Here is a 17,408-nt window from a genome sequence, read left to right on the forward strand (position 1 = left end):
ACTCGAATCTTCTCCTGCAATACACGATCAGCTATTAGCAGTGTAGGTACGAATTAGAGATGTTTCATTTAGCTTTGATTATCCGTAATAGTGATGGCCGCACCCCAACTAATATTCGTTTCGTTTGAAAAAAAACTTTCCAGAGAACCTACCAGTGCTCCGGAGTCATAACAGTATTGGTTCGCTGTTGTCATTAGCCAGCTCCAAAAACTCAGTACCATTTTCAAAATGCTTACTTCACGAATTCGTTTATCAATACACTGGTAGATAGATAGATAGATAGATAGATAGATAGATAGATAGATAGATGAATGAGTGGGTTGATGGACGGATGGATGGATAGGTAAATAGATATATAGGCATATATATATATATATATATATATATATATATATATATATATATATATATATATATATATATATAGAGAGAGAGAGAGAGAGAGAGAGAGAGAGAGAGAGAAATAAATACATACGCAGAAACATACATACATGCATGCATACAAACATACATACATCCAAGACCTATGAGAGGTGAATACAGTTATTGAAGCACTTGCTATCCTCAGGTATACGGCCGTATCACACATTTCTTAACATCGTAATAATCTCAGCATGGAAGAAACTATGTTTATAATTTTGCATTAATATGCATGCTTGGTACTATTCATTACAATTGTGTATTTTCAAAATCTCTGAACGAGAAACATTCAGTAACTGTACCCCAGAGTAAAGATATTTGCCAACATAATGTGGCAATCAATGGTTACGACGAATGTTACTGCTATTTAACCACAGGAAACATCGTCACCAGCTGGCTGTCGACACACTGTTTCCGTCCTTATATTTTCAAACAAGGCAGTTAAGTGTCCCCGCTCAGTTCTAAAACAATATATGTGTACCAATGATTTCTGGGTTATTTCTGTGCTGATGAAGCGAAATAACCTAGAAACCATTGGTGCACACATATTGCTTTAGAGCTGAGCGGGGACACTTAACTGCCTTGTTTGAAAATATAAGGACGGAGATAGTGTGTCGACATACAGATGGAGATGATGTTTTCTGGGGTTAAATAACAGTAACATTCATCCTAACAATGACTGCCACATTATGTTGGTAAATAATCTTTACTGTATATTTTCAAATCCATACAAATAAAGCTAGCTGGTCAGATGACAAGAACATCATGGATACAGCATCCATTTAACTCTAAGTATTCATACAAATGTTGTTGTACTTGGGGATGGTCATATTGCCAGTTTAGCCAATAAAAACACACGCACTGTATATTTGGTGTTAATTTACTTCAGCTTTATATTACATCTGTTTCAACACACGATTTCACATCAAAAATCTTGCAAAACAAATATGTAAATGGAATATTCATACAAAGTTTTCTCTTTATTAATCACATAAAATTATCTTGGTTTGGTGAATAAAAACAAGATATTTTCTTTCATATCAATTAAGGCGGTAGATGTAGATTAAAGGAATTCAACATATTTAATGTTAGCAAATCAGGAAGGATTAAAAGGAGAGCGTAAGTTGTTAAGGTAAATATAAAAAAAAATATATTATATAATGTATAAAATAAAAGTAAAAATATAAATAAATTACTGGCGAACAGAGAGATGGAGATATATGAAGATTAAACCAAGAGATTGTATTGAACAACAATGAACTACAAATAGTGTTATTAGGTCAAAGAACTTCATTAACATAATACTGACCTATAAATTTTAATCATATTTTCCAACCACACTTTGAAATTCCTTCTAGCCCATTGAACTATAGCAAAACTTAAATCCTACACACACATACCGAGAAGCAACTGCACAGAAGCATGAAGATAATTATCTTTTCTACTGAAGGTGCAAGGCCTTGAAATTTGTTGGGAGGAAACTAGTTGATTACACCGACTCCAGTGTTTCATTGGTATTTTATCGACCCTGAAAGGATGAAAGGCAAAGTCGACCTTGGCGGAATTGAACTCAGAACGTAGAGGCAGACAAATTACTGCTATACATTTCGCCTGGCGTGGTAATGTCTCTTATTTCTTTATTGCCCACAAGGGGCTAAATATAGAGGGGACAAACAAGGGCAGACGAGGGGATTAAGTCCATTTCATCGGCCCCAGTGCGTAACTGGTACTTAATTTATCGACCCCGAAAGGATGAAAGGTAAAGTCGACCTGGGCGGAATTTGAACTCAGAACGTAACGGCAGACGAAATACTGCTAAGCATTTCGGCCGGCATGCTAACGTTTCTGCCAGCTCGCCGCCTTAAGCACATCCATACACACGTACACACTCACACCCATGTGTATACGTACAGACTGCACAGAGACATACTTTTGCGTGTTTATGAATATAGGTAAAAATACATACACACACACATACACACACACACACACACATATATATATATACATACATAATACATGTACACATATTTATAAATACATATACAAGCATGTGTAAATATACGAATACATATATGTGTGTGTGCGCGCGCGTGTGTATATGTGTATTTCTTGGACAGTATTAAGTTATACAGGAAGCCCATACACTGTTATATTTTGCTATTGTCCAATAAATGTCTGTGTTAAAGCTGAGGTTGTGTTGACCACAGATTCACTTATGGTCTCATTATTTCGTCTTATTGATAATTGCAATGATGACATGGTGAGGATTGTGATGGTGCGTCGAAGAAAGCAATGAAAGAAAATGACATGGGTTAATGGTGATTATTTGACAATAAATTCTTTCCTTCAAATATTCTGTGGATATTTATAATTTGTTATTTGTTAGAGTTTTGTTTTACAAAAAGCCGCTTTGCACGTGCGACGACGTATCGTCTCAACAATTCTTAGAATACAATATATCTAAGCTGTGATGATACCTTAGATATAAATATTATTTCTACTTAAAACATAATCGTAAGAAATTTATTCATCGTGAATTTTCTTTTTCTCTTAAAACAGTAACGTAATCTATTTCTTAAGTGAATAGCTAAAATGTTTTGAAAATATTGAGGAGTGGCGAGTGGCGATTGATATTACTGACTACACAATGCATTAAAATATACCATTGTTTCTAAATCCTCTTATATTGGTAAATTACAAATACACTGCAATTGCATTACTAATATAATAAGAAAATATTCCAGATAATTAAAAACATCCATATAAATTTGTTTTGTTTCTTATGATGCTTTTCTGCCATGAATGCTTCCAACGTTGACAAAAATATGCTGATGCTTACAATATATTAAACCTGTTGGATACATATAACCTATTTTCATTGGCTTTGAAGTGGTTGTTTTGATACGGTATCGTATTAAATCAATGATGTACTACAGTGTCAAATGGTCCTTGACGTCTACATTCTCTTTATCAAACGTCATTCGCCATTTCATTATAAAGTTCTGTAGGAACGAATCGTTTCTAGTCAAGTCGATGTCAATCACACGATGTTTCTAGTCCGTTTCATTCATTTCATAATTCTGTTTAGTCTTTCTCAATAGGGTGCGTATCTTCTTATTCACAATCAATGGACAGGTACTGCGCAGCCTCCCACGGGCGAAGAGGAAGACACTTTGTTTATAATTCCCCGATATTACAAGAAATTCTCCATTAGTATGACATATTCATAATGTAATTGTTATTCAAAGTGATTTATCATTGGTACACAGATATTGTTTTAGAACTGAGCGGGGGACAATTTCTGTGTAAGTATAACGTGTGGTATAACTTACAGCGATATTCTCACGCTATCTGATATGGAATGTACGGTAATCGATTGACTGCCAGCTTCAGTCATTGTAATTCGACCATGCTGGGGAAAACGTCGATACAAAGACTTCTTCAAACCTAGTATGAAAAATGTAAGAATTATAATAAAACTACAAATTTATAATTTCCAGGAATCATGTAGACAAAATTGCTCAATGTGTCTATCCATTTTGTAGAGAATCCAAAAAAAAAAACGCACTCAATTGAAGCACGACTCAAAGGAAATATATACGTCGGTAAGCCTTTCAAATACTCTACTTGTTAGTGAGTTACTTATTTCTAAGGTTGTTAATACTAACCACTTAAGGGGGCATGAATCAGCGTAAGTTTCACTCTTTGAACATACATGTTTGTTTATCATCTTTCAAATATCTTCTTGCAAGAGATCTTAAGAGAGTATTTGCACAAGTCTATTTCTTATAATTGAGAATTGCATCAAAGGAGACATATTTCTGTGAACGTTTCTCGTCACCCACTCGGTCAGTTTGATATTGTGTCTCTGCAGCTCATTACTAAACAAGAACGAAAGTCACAGGGGCGTGTCCGAGTGAAGTCGACCCCTGATCTCGGTGGTTGTAACAAATATTCAAACTGTACACCCTGTAATACTTTTAGCTATCCGGAGCCGCACGCGCGCTACTCTGAAGATATCATCGTGTAACCTCTGAACCACATTCTGTGATACGGGCTGAAGCCTGGAACCAACCCCGTGAATGATGAATTTTCAGTAGGTGCGGTTCATCAGTTCGTGTCGATAACGTCCCTGCCCTTTCTACACACCGTCCGTCGCTACTACTGGTTGCACGCTTCGATGCGGCCCTCAGCTCTAGCCGAAGAGCCTGTCTACTCGCGGCGGCGTTCCGCGCCGTCATCGACACCTTCCCTGCTGGCCCAGAGAACACGAGGAAACCCGATCGGTTACCGGAAACCAATACTTCGATTTTCTCTCCTGAGATCTGACTGTTTTCAACAATGGGTAAAGCATTTTGTCCTCATGATGTATACATCAAGAGAAGGATATTGAGGGAATGCTTCAATAGATTCAGTCCTAGTCTCCATAGATTGCTGCATCGGTGAATCAAAGCGTTGATGAATTAAAAATGTTTTAGTTTCACTTGATTACAGATTTTGAAAGCAAATTTTGGCCTAAAAGGACGGTGTTAGAGCCAACATTCCACACATCTCCCTGTCGCGATATTGTTTTGGAGGAAGTGTCCGTGTGTGGATATGTGGGGCCTTTACGCGAGTTTGTACATACTTCTTTAGTTCTTTAAAATCTATACTTTTGTATTTGTATATGGTGACATGCATATGTGTGCGCATGTACCAGATACACAAAGAAAGACAGATTTTTAAAAACTGAATAAATATGTACATAATCGCATACACACACGTACACCAACGCGCTCACACATACATATACACTATCAAACATTCACGATAAAAAAAGGAAAATCAATTGTCAACCATCAAAAACGATGGCCAACGTAGAACCTTCATTTTTATCTACACAGGATAAAGTCCAGCGAACAAGGAATGCAGTTGTCGAGCGTAACAAAACCTGCAGTCTGAATACATTTTCTTTGAAATTCGTAGGAGCAAAATATACGACGCATGCAAAGTAGCAGCTTTAACATGCACAAACATGGCATATACCAACGATTTTAAATTACGGCTAATTATACTGAATATAACAAGTGAAGCACACGGACATGTCACACATTGTGAATTCTGAACACCTTAAGAAAAATGCAATTAAACGCTTTATAAAGAATTACTTGAAATTGTTCAACTTCAAAAGTCTCCCATGAAATTCTGCACAGAATAGAAAAAATGCTAATGACTAAATTAAGTTCATCCCGTAAATATTATCAACTTCACTCGCAATATGTACATCACTGAAACTACCTTGGAACCCAATTAACAGTAATTAAAAGAATAAGGTGACCATGTTTGTATCTTGCACTCTGTTTTCCAGTTTGTTCCCTCATAATTTTTCTTTATCACACTACAACACAATGCACCACACATTTTAAAGTTTATGTTAATTTCACCATCCATATTTTCTATTCTTTATATCTTCTCTCTCTCTCTCTCTCTCTCTCTCTCTCTCTCTCTCTCTCTCTCTCTCTCTCCCTCTCTCTCTCTCTCTCTCTTTTCCATCATTCCTCTTGTTTTAATCTATTTTCTACCTACCTTCTTTCCACTCTAATTATCCTAAAAAGCCTTTACGTCTTCCCATGATTCTAATCTACGAATCACTTGATTATACTGTGACTCGTTTCCTTAAGGACCAACTCTAAATTATTCTCTCATTTACTTCAGGCATTAAATGTCGCACAATAGTCACTGGTTCGTTGCGATTTCTTTTCTCTTATTTAATATCTTTCTTACCTTTGTCCTGTATTTTGCTAGTTTTCGTCTTACGAGTTAGTTTTCGTTGAATATAATATATAGATGTTTTCCTGTCTTGGAAAAGTACTGGGCATGCCAAAGCTAGTGTACAGTTCTCAGGATTAAAGCGTCGAAGATACCGTCAACTTTAGTCAACAGCTAATGAAAGATTATAGTAACCTCGTTTTGTTTTTTGTTTTTTTATTTGTTTTTATCGAACTTGTGCATTTTATGAACTATGTGTTTTTTTCAGGACGCACACACACATACAAACATTTAGGCATATAATGGCTCACTTAAATATGTGGTCATATAAATGTATGTGTGTGTGTGTGTGTGTGTGTGTGTGTGTGTGAGAGAGAGAGAGAGAGAGAGAGAGAGAGTATTGTGTGTGAATGTAATGACTCAATAAAATGTGCAGCGGTTGAATACATGTCTACAAAACACGGTGTGATACTGTAGATTAGACGCTGGATGAGGTGCTTGGTCAACTATATCGCTTTATAGACATCAGTTTCTCTATTTCAGGCCACTAAATGTAGTGACGTAAATACTCCAATTACAAGGAACCCAAAGTGTAAATGATTGAAAAATATTTCTTCATTTGTTACGAAATTCTATACGCCTTTATATGAATTTTATTTTGGGCCTTTTAAGTACAATAGCCGTCGTCCCTATGAACCAGCAGTATTCACAAATCGCGAATCTAAAATTACGGATGGAAAACACAAAAGAGAGTTATTTAATTTTAATTTCACATGTACATTATATTTATCCAATACATATGATTAACGTTTAACAATTAAAATTACATTTCTATGTTCTTATATTGCCTTTTCTCTAAATTTTTGATACGATGACTTATTTATTGTACAGTGATATATTCCGACTAATGTCCTCCTTATCTTTGCTAGAGCCATGGAGGGATTGTTATCAATGGAGTTCCGACCACCTATAGGTTGGTCGAAGGATGATGATGATGATGATGATGATGATGATGATGATGATGATGATGATGATGGTGATGATGATGATGATGATGATGATGATGATGATGATGATGACAGTCATATCGCTTTGATCGTACGTCTTTCTTTCTTTCGCCTTTGTCATACTCCGTATCGTTTTCAGAATTTCGGACCGAATAATTTATTAAACAAATACGGGTACTTTTCTCTAACAAATTTCTTCTCCATCGGTGCTGTACCAGTTTCTTTTGATGATACCAATTAGAGAAATACATTTATTGCTTGATTAAATCGGGGACACGTCCATTTGTAAACTTCTAAATCAAACACTTGATGCTAAAACAACATTTTTATTCACTCAGTTATATTGATATATAGCGGTTCTCTACACATTATATTTTCTGGTTTTGTACTATTTAGATTAATATGCTCATTTTAATAGGGGTACCCGTTTCTTTTCAGCAACATATTCATTTAGAATCAAAACCATTGTGTTCTGTTTGTTAATGTTAGTGATTCAACAAAACTGCATCGACTGATTTCAGCAATGAGAGCTAAAGTATGTCTTGAAGATTTGGTAGAGCAGTGGCCTCTTAGGTTAGTTCACTATTCTACTGAAAATGTATATTATGTGTTTCAACTGTGCGGGTCACATTTTATGTTATCAGGGATACTAAGGAAATTAGAAAACATATTCAGAATCAGTGAGTACAGACTAGCAACTAGTTATTGTATTTACTTTGTCATACACACCATTCATCATTATTTAATCGAATTTATATTATTCTAAAACATTACGTTTTCACAGAAAAGACATCTAATTTCGAATAAAAAGTTTGAATAAAATATGACAGATACAATATAATTTGAGATATTCTTTGAATTAAATGAGAACTGAACATATTTCTAGTATATTCCTTGTTTTGTAACTTTTAAATTAAATTTTCTTCCTCGAATATTATATTTTGTAGGTTGCCATTATGAAGTGAAACGAAAAGAAGAATAAAATTCCTATATATCAGATAATGATTAAAAGTGAAATATGAACCAAAAAATGAAGACTGGAAAATAGTTTCCCTGCAGATATAGGTCTTTATTTAAAAAATATAATTAAAATTATGTTTTAGATAATATTTTCCCACTTTTAGATTCTTGAATAGATGTAAAATTTGCCTGAAGAGAAACAACACTTCAGACGCGAAATTAGAAATACCGAATATCAGTTTTTAATCGGATTCTTTGAACTAAGGTAGACTTAGTTACTTTTGGGGATGAAGACGTTAATATATTTTTGTCAGATTTTGATTAAAGGAATTTCATGTATTTCACTCCGAACGACGTCTGCAGAAGTTCATTTTGCGCAAATGTTTTTAAGCGAATGTTCATTCATTAAACTGGAAAATGGGTTTCGGATGTAGCCTTCGTCCAATTTGAAAACGTATCGTTTCAAAGCTTAAAATGTATCATCGAAAATATCAATCACAAATGTTGACGTCATAGAATACGGGTCAAAATATCTTAGAAACATAATTTACAATGTCATTGTGAAGTAAAATAACGGAGATTTTTATCTCTTGATTTTATTATGTGTAGATGTCAGGAATATTTCATGTTAATAAGCTACAAAATTTAAAACGTTATATTTAAAATTTTTAAAAGGCCTAACTCATTATTATATTTTAGTCATATTAGTCTCCACTTATATACTTAATATTTATATTCTTTCTAATGTTACACCATTTTCTATGCATCATACTCATAAATAGTGGAAGGCAGTTTGTAAAATATTTCGGAATATTAGACTTACTGCAATGCTTATAAATTATTTCTGTACTACGTGTATATTTCCGTGTTAAGAACTCTTTTTACTGCCTTAACGGTTTCAACGTGTGTATATATATATATATATATATATATATATATATATATATATATATATATATATATATATATATATATATACATATATATACATATATTTGTACAGGTTAAAGAAGGAGTAAACATGCAAATAAGTATTCTTCCTTTATTAGTTGTGGTAAATACTTTCATTTACTGGTTTTATTTTATTCAATAAATTTATAACATTTATAGAGGTATTTTACTGTTTAAATATTATTAACTTACGCTCGACGCAATAATGGTAATATATACTAGTATTGATAGGGGTAAATTTCACAATAAATTATTAATTCCCGTAAAGTTTATATAGATAGATGGTTTAATCTGACGTGGTTATAAAATAGTCGATAAGGGTTTCTTTATGATCAGCAATATATATATATACATATATATATATATATATATATATATATATATATATATATATATATATATATATATATATATATATATATATATATATATATATATATATATATATATATATATATATATATATATATATATATATATATATATATATATATATATACATATATATATATATATATCGCTATTATATTTTTAGGTGTTTAATTTTATAAAATGTTTATGAATTTTTCAAAGTTTATTATTTTTTAAACTTTTGCAATCTTTAAAATTTTGTAAAAATATATTAGGAAGTTGTATATATATATATATATATATATATATATATATATATATATATATATATATGGATATATATATATATATATGGATATATATATATATATATATATATATATATATATATATATATATATATATATATATATAACAATATATTATAAATTAACTACCAACAATAATTGGTAAGCTAACTTAAAAAATCATCACCAAAATAGCAGAAAAAAACGACAGTAATTGTGAAATTTTTTCGCCATGAACGGTTTGTGTTTTTAAACGGAATGTATTTTTTCTGACGTTATATCTGTTCCTGAATGATGTGTAAAGAAATTTTGATTTAAGCATCTTAATGAATTTTTTATACTGAAATATATATTGAAGAAGATAAATATGTTCTTTTGAATTTATACGTTTTTGCGTCGTAACTCCTTTATTATTATTAATATATATATATGTATATATATATCTTTATTTTTATTCTTATTTTTAATGAAGATATCTTAGAATTTGTATAATTAATTTGGATCCGTTAATAATAATAAAAAGAAAAATAGCCTGAGGACGCACTGGTGGATTTATGTATTGGGTATAGCCTGGTAAACAAACCAACAGGGCAGAAATACGTGTAGCGTTGATTAATATTATCTTCTTTGCCGACAAAGTAATAACAGGTAAGTTATATACATTATTTACATTATCTACATTTGACGGATATTCGTCCTCATCTTGTTTGTTGTTAACACAACGTTTCGGCTGATATACCCTCCAGCCTTCGTCAGGTGTCTTGGGGAAATTTCGAACCTGGGTTCTCATTCCTATCGATGTTACTATTATTATTATTATTATTATTATTATTAATATTATATATTATTATTATTATTAATCAGGTCGCTGCCGTGAATCGAACTCGGAACCTTGGGGTTAGTAGCCCGCGCTCTTAACCACTACGCCATATGCCCGTATATATATATTTTTAAAAATATGTTTAAATAATTTTTAATTGATTCTAATGTACTTTATTTTATTGTACGTTATAGTAGGCTTTAAAATTATCATAATATTAGATTAGTATTTTGGATATAACTTTCTATGTGTCCTCCAGAAAATAAGGTTGTCCTGAAATTGAAGTTATCGTCTTATTGGTAAAATCCCAAATTTGTAATAATATTATATCTATATATATATTCTTTATTTGTTTCAGTCATTTGACTGCGGCCATGCTGGAGCACCGCCTTTAATCGAACAAATCGACCACAGGTCTTATTCTTTGTAAGCCATAAGCCTATTACTTGTCCTGTCGGTATCCTTTGCCGAACTGCTATGCTACAGGGACGTAAACACACCAGCATCGGTTGTCAAGCGATGATGGGAGGACGAACACAGACACACAAATATATACATATATATATATATGTATATATATATATATATGTGTGTGTGTGTGTGTGTGAGTGTGTGTGTGTGTATGTGTGTGTGTGTGTATGTGTGTACGACGGGCTTCTTTCAGTTTCCGTCTACCAAATCCACGCACAAGGCTTTGGTCGGCCTGAGGCTATAGTAGAAAACACTTGCCCAAGGTGCCACGTAGTAGGACTGAACACGGAAACATGTGGTTGTCAAGCAAGCTACTTACCACACAGCCCCTCCTATATATATATATATATATATATATATATATATATATATATATATATATATATATATACAAGAATAAGGGCAGGGAATCGTCAATTAATAATAGAATTAATAATTAACAATTTTGCCAAGTAGTTCAGTATGAGAAAATCTTTATCGGTAAAACCATTTATCATCATAAATATACAGGGATTAGCATTGAGTTGCTTCTCCAACATACTGATGTGTGCCATAAATATCGCCATCCATTTAGAGAAAAATTTGTAGTTTAGAATCAGTAGTTCTTTGACTGCTATTTCTAAATTTTCAGTATGTTGGAGAAGCAACTCAATGCTAATCCCTGTATATTTACGATGATAAATGGGTTTACCGATAAAGGTTTTTACATTCTGAACTAGTTGGCAAAATTGTTAATTATTAATTCTATTATTAATTGACGATTCCCTGCCCTTATTCTTGTATAATTTATATTTGATACCTCTAAGTTAGATGGTTAAACCGTAATCCCTCCACACGGGACATTTTTTCATACGGGACTATTTGTGACACACATGGAATAGATTACTTTGAGGTGGGATGCCTGAACTCACTAGCCGATGAATTCGTAAGTGCCTTTCTTATCGTTGATTTTTGGTGTCGCATGGCCAAAAATTACCGTGAATTTTTTTAGAGACACTTTCAAATTAATCAGAATATCGGACTGAAGATTTGGAATAGAGACATTTTCATTCTCTTAACTATGAAACGATCGTATCCGATTAACTAAAGACTTGTTTTGTTTATGCTTTCCCCTCCGGTTTTTGTTCTATGTGTGCCATAAATATCGCCATCCATTTAGAGAAAAATTTGTAGTTTAGAATCAGTAGTTCTTTGACTGCTATTTCTAAATTTTCAGTATGTTGGAGAAGCAACTCAATGCTAATCCCTGTATATTTATGATGATAAATGGTTTTACCGATAAAGGTTTTTTCATACTGAACTACTTGGCAAAATTGTTAATTATTAATTCTATTATTAATTGACGATTCCCTGCCCTTATTCTTGTATAATTTATATTTGATACCTCTAAGTTAGATGGTTAAACCGTAATCCCTCCACACGGGACATTTTTTCATACGGGACTATTTGTGACACACATGGAATAGATTACTTTGAGATGGGATGCCTGAACTCACTAGCCGATGAATTCGTAAGTGCCTTTCTTATCGTTGATTTTTGGTGTCGCATGGCCAAAATTTACCGTGAATTTTTTTAGAGACACTTTCAAATTTATCAGAATATCGGACTGAAGATGTGGAATAGAGAAATTTTCATTCGCTTAACCATGAAACGATTCGTATCCAATTAACTAAAGACTTGTTTTGTTTACGCTTTTCCCTCCGGTTTTTTGTTCTATGTGTGCCATAAATATCGCCATCCATTTAGAAAAAAATTTGTAGTTTAGAATCAGTAGTTCTTTGACTGCTATTTCTAAATTTTCAGTATGCTGGAGAAGCAACTCAATGCTAATCCCTGTATATTTATGATTATATATATATATATATATATATATATATATATATATATATATATATATATATATATATATATACAAGAATAAGGGCAGGGAATCGTCAATTAATAATAGAATTAATAATTAACAATTTTGCCAAGTAGTTCAGTATATATATATATATACTTTGGCTCATTGCTGACATTTATTTCCGCTCTCTATGAATATTTCATCCAGTCTCTACTGTTCTATCACCGTTTGTTCATTTCGAAACATATTATTGTCGTATTTGTATCTCACAATACACATTTCAGAGCTTCTAAGGCAAGCATTCAGTTGTTTACATTTATCGTATAAATATATATATATATATATATATATATATATATATATATATATATATATATATATATATATATATATATATATATATATATATATATATATATATATATATGTATATATATATATATTTATGTATGTATGTGTGTGTGTGTGTGTGTGAAGGCACAGACTCAGTGTTTAGAGCGTCGAGTTTACGATCGTGAGGCTGTGAGTTCGAATTGCGGACTGGGCTGCGTTTTGTGTTCTGGAGCAAGACACTTTTATTTCACGCTGCTCCAGTTCACTCAACTGTAGAAATGAGTGGCGACATCACAGGTGCGAAGCTGTATCGGCCCCTTTGCCTTTTCCTTGGCGTGGAGAGGGGATGCTGGTATGCATGGGTGACTGCTGGCCTTCCATAAACAACCTTGCCCGGACTTGTGCCTGGAAGGGTAACTTTCTAGGTGAAAGGCAAAGTCGACCACGGCGGAATTTGATCTCAGAACGTAGCGGCAGACGAAATATCGCTAAGCATTTCCCCGGCGTGCTAACGTTTCTGCCAGCTAACCACCTTAGAAAAAATATATAACATGAAGAAAATAAATCAGTTCTGGTTGCTCAAATTGTATTTGAGTGCAATAGATTGTAAAACAAAGAACAGCTTGATTCCATGAGTAATATGATGGCATCTGGAATTAGATATAAGAAGGCATTAATAACTCCAAATTCCCATCTGAACTTTACTAATTATTTGTCACTCTTCTCTTCTTATGCATTCCATTCAAACCAATGTGTCTGTAGAAAGCGTGATTTTTCGAAGATACCAACTCTAGATAAATCTATAAAAATTGTAATTATCAAAGTTTTCAAATATTTTTCCCTAAAATTCATAGTTTAATAGTGCGATCCATGATTTACAAGGTGACTATTGCAATGCAGCGTGCCTTCAAATTTGTATTTTTCAAAACATCGAGTTAGTATTCCTTTCAATTGTCTTTTTTCCAATATACTTCAACAAAGCCGGAACATAGTCTTAGATATTCAAAAGTGACAATAAACATTTCTGATCACCTGATATTAAAATGACCTTATATGCAATTCGTATGGCTATTTCCCATTATTATTTTCTATTATATTGTGAATTAATTTTTATGATGAAGTAAAGGGATGCTGGGTTAGAGCATAATGTAAGATATCTATTGAATAATAAAAAGTTAAATTTAATTATACCAGAAACAAAATTTGTCATTGTATATTACTGAATGGTTTATTTCGTGCATGAGAATCATTTGACAGAAACGTAATTACGTGAAATTATTTTACACACAATATTTTAATTAATCATAATATACGTAAGAAACGTCATGTTTAGAACATTTTCATGATGCGAGAAAAACAATTACCCGCTGGGAATAAACATATACGATAATAGATAATGTTAGAACGGTAATGTGTGTTTGCAAATAAAAGAAGGTAATGAAAGTACAGAATATTACTTGGATGCATAAGTGCTTGTCAAGCGGAGTCGAGATATCTAAGTATATATGTATGAAGGAATAACGAGATAAGTAAATAATAGATGTTTCATGCTTATGAATGTTGGTGCAGAAATGTTTAATGAGATATTTGAAAGCGCTGGGGCAAAGCCGCGTAAATGGAATGATTGAATAGGAAGATACGAAAGAAAGGGAAATAGCATGCAGGATTGGCATGAAATACACCGTATTCATATTTGGTTATTCAAATCTTTTGAAGGCTTCCCGCACAGTTACATGAACATATTCATGCATAAGAACTTTAAGAGTAAGCAAGCTATAACAGACACACTTCTGTTTATGCTCCGTATACACATACGCACATGGACAGATCCAAATGTCACAGTTCCATACATACACTGTATCATTCATCTAAATTATGGTGCATGTAATTTAATATCATATTGTCTATTCTCAAACATTGAATGCCGTGGGTGAGCATTTCATACACGGAAAATTACAAACTGCCTAATATCATTATTATATTACAAGAAGAGCAAATATACTTTTTAATGTTTTTGCAGTTGAACTTATTTCTTTGTGCTAAACTATTCATTGAGCATGAAGCAGGATGTAACGTCTACAATGTTTCTTTCTCATCGTTTTGTATCGTAACTCCGGGGTGTATATGTATATAACTCTATAATGCTATTTAGTTCTAGATCAGCCTGGATCGTACAGACGTATGATCAAAGCCGTATCAGCCATGGCCATATATTTTTCATCATTGTGCCTTTCCTCTTTTAATTCTAAAGAGTGTCATGTATTGAGGATATTGGCGCTATTAATGCAGATTCAAATATCGTGTAGAGGTTACGTCACTGATTCACATCTACAATTATATGCAATGCAATAATATTGAGATATCATTTTATGGATTCCTCTTCTTGGAATTTTAAATATGGTTTGTCAGGAAATAATAATAAATATTTTAATGTATCGCTTCATCATGTGTTTTGCATTTAGTGTAAAACTACATTTAGTACACGATTTTAATATAATAGAAATCATTGTGGGTAATCCGAAACAATTGTCAGCTGTTGTTGTCATTGGATTACCGTATTTATCGGCGTATAAGACGAGTTTTCTGATGCTTTTATATGTATCGAAACTCCCATGCGTCTAATGCGATGATATTAAGGATGCGAGATTGGGAGCAGTAGGGAGTCAGATAAATGTAAGTTCCCTGAGCACTGTTGTTACGTATAACTGAATATAAGAAACAAGCCGAAATCAGTCAGTTTACAACTATTTACAAAAATATTACTTTCTGTAAGTTACAAGTTATATGTAGATGTCACATCATTTCATTATTTCTCTTTTCTTGTATAACGAACTATCGCCTGATTTAAGGGTTACTTTAATTAATGACAGTGCTGTCTTTAAGAAATATTTTGTGATTATCAGAATAAAAATTCCCCCAGAAAAGAATAGCGTGTTAACCTTTCAGCCACAAATCAGCTATTTGTAATGACTGGATGACAACAAAATGATAGCGTTGATGTGCTACTCTGGAGTTGTAAAGCAAACACCATAGCCAAAAGTACGATTTTTACATGTGTATGACAATTCACTTGACGAAAATATATAATATTATACAATTGATCTGAAAGAAGATAAAATCGATGTTCGGTAGTTTAGTAACGTACATCGTCGATGACAACATTATGTTTACAGACTTTCTTCCAATATACTGTCGAAGAATCATACATTTTCCCTACAAATAGAACTTTAAAATATCTTTCCATAACTGTATGATGAAACATACTAAATATTTTCTTTTAACCACAAAACACATTTGGGGAGTGTCTTATGCGGGAGTGAGTCTTATATGCCGACAGATATAGTATTCTTTGTGGAATATTCTTTATGAGATCGCTTTTATGGTGGCAAAGATTCATAAATATTAAAACTTGAATCTCAGGAAAAAATTGTCTAGAGGGAAATAGATAGTCCCTATTACTATGCAAAATGAGAAAGGACCGATTGTCGTAAATGTTTTCCCTAGGAATGCGAAAAGGATATAATAAAATTTCCAAAATGACGTACTTATTATCAATCAAGCTTTATACCATAACGTGGTACTCCGTCGGTTAGGACTTCGAGGGTTTCAGTTGATCCGATCAAAGGAACAGCCTGCTCGTGAAATTAACGTGCAAGTGGTTGAACACTCCACAGGACACGTGTACCCTTAACGTAGTTCTCGGGGAGACTCAGCGTGACACAGAGTGTGACAAGACTGGCCCTTTGATATGCAGGTGAGAGAAATTTGTGGTGAAAGAGTACAACAGAGTTCGCCACCAACTCCTGCCGGAGCCTCGTGGAACTTTAGGTGTTTTCGCTCAATAAACACTCACAACGCCCGCTCTGGGAATCGAAACCGCGATCCAACGACCGCAAGTCTACTGCTCTAACTACTGGGCCATTGCACCTCCACTATGCCATAATAATCAGTTGGGTTATGAATTAATAATTTTAAGAAATCAATCAAAGAAGAATACCAGCGTATCTAGAACAAATAGATGGCAAAAATATTAAATATTAAAACAAGTTTTAATTAGAACGACATTTCCCTAACAGTCTCAGAGACAATGTGTCGCAGGAGGATAAGGAGAGAAGACAAAGAAAAGCAAGGTAAAATGAAGACAAGGAATAAACAAGGGATGGAAAAGAAGATAGAAATAAGAAGAAGCGTTTATTTCTTTGTCGATGAAATAA

This window comes from Octopus bimaculoides, chromosome 2 (assembly GCF_046866305.1).
Source record: "Octopus bimaculoides isolate indiv1 chromosome 2, ASM4686630v1, whole genome shotgun sequence".
Classification (NCBI taxonomy): Eukaryota; Metazoa; Mollusca; class Cephalopoda; order Octopoda; family Octopodidae; genus Octopus; species Octopus bimaculoides.